A 1,045-nucleotide genomic window follows, 5' to 3' on the forward strand; every position below is an offset into this window, starting at 1 on the left:
AGAGAGGATGGTTCCAAAGCCAATAGTAATGTAAAAGAATATTCATAGCAACTTGTAAAAAATAGCACAGCAAACTGAAAACCACCTGAAAGTGCATCAAGAGTAACATGGATAAATAAATTAGCATATATTTCTATATTTGAATAATGTACAGAAGTGAGAATAAATAAATTAAAATAGAATATGTCAACATGGATAAATCTTAAAAACAGTGATGAGTGAAAACACAAGTGACAGAAGGATAGCCAATAATTTTATTTTTATGCAGGTCTATATAGTTTTCATATGTAATAAAACCATTTTAAAAGGCAAGGAAATAATTGACTCACAATTCAAGATAATAGTTACCTTTTCAGGGGAGAATAAGGTTGAAATCTAAGAAAGAAGAATCTTCAAAAATTCTTGGTAATATCTTACCCTGGGAATAGGTATGCTGTTATTCTTTTTTGTATTTATTGCCAGGCATGTACATTTATATATCCTTTTCTATACATGATATATTGCATACTAGTTCTTTAAAAAAGATAACGCTCATTAACAAGGGATCTTGCTTAGCCATGGAACACAAAAACAGAAAACCTAGAGCATCAAACCCTAACATGCACATACTGGCATTGTCCAGGAGAGGAAGTCTTATTGAGTGGCTTTGGATATATCTTGTCCCATTGCAAAGAACAGTTCCAGTGTTAGAGATGGAATCAGGTTATTTTAGCCTGGTGCTGTTTTATCAATCTGCTTTTTTTTATTTTTTCGTTAAGCAGACTTTGACCATAAATTGGCTGTTCATTTATGTCTGGCTTTACATCTAATTGACTCATTTGGTATGTTTCCATTCTCATTCATTTCAGGGATTCTATGTGCTGTGTACTATTCTAGGTACTGATAATATAGTGGTGAATAAGAGTGGCACGTCCTTCACTCATGAAGTATATGATATAGTGGAGAAAAGAGACAATAGGCAAATCAATACATAGATAGACTAGATGAAGCAGTAATGAATATTATGGAGACAAATAAAGCTATGTACGTGCATATAGAGTATAGT

This window comes from Propithecus coquereli, unplaced genomic scaffold (genome assembly GCF_000956105.1).
Source record: "Propithecus coquereli isolate 6110/MARCELLA unplaced genomic scaffold, Pcoq_1.0 Scaffold342, whole genome shotgun sequence".
Classification (NCBI taxonomy): Eukaryota; Metazoa; Chordata; class Mammalia; order Primates; family Indriidae; genus Propithecus; species Propithecus coquereli.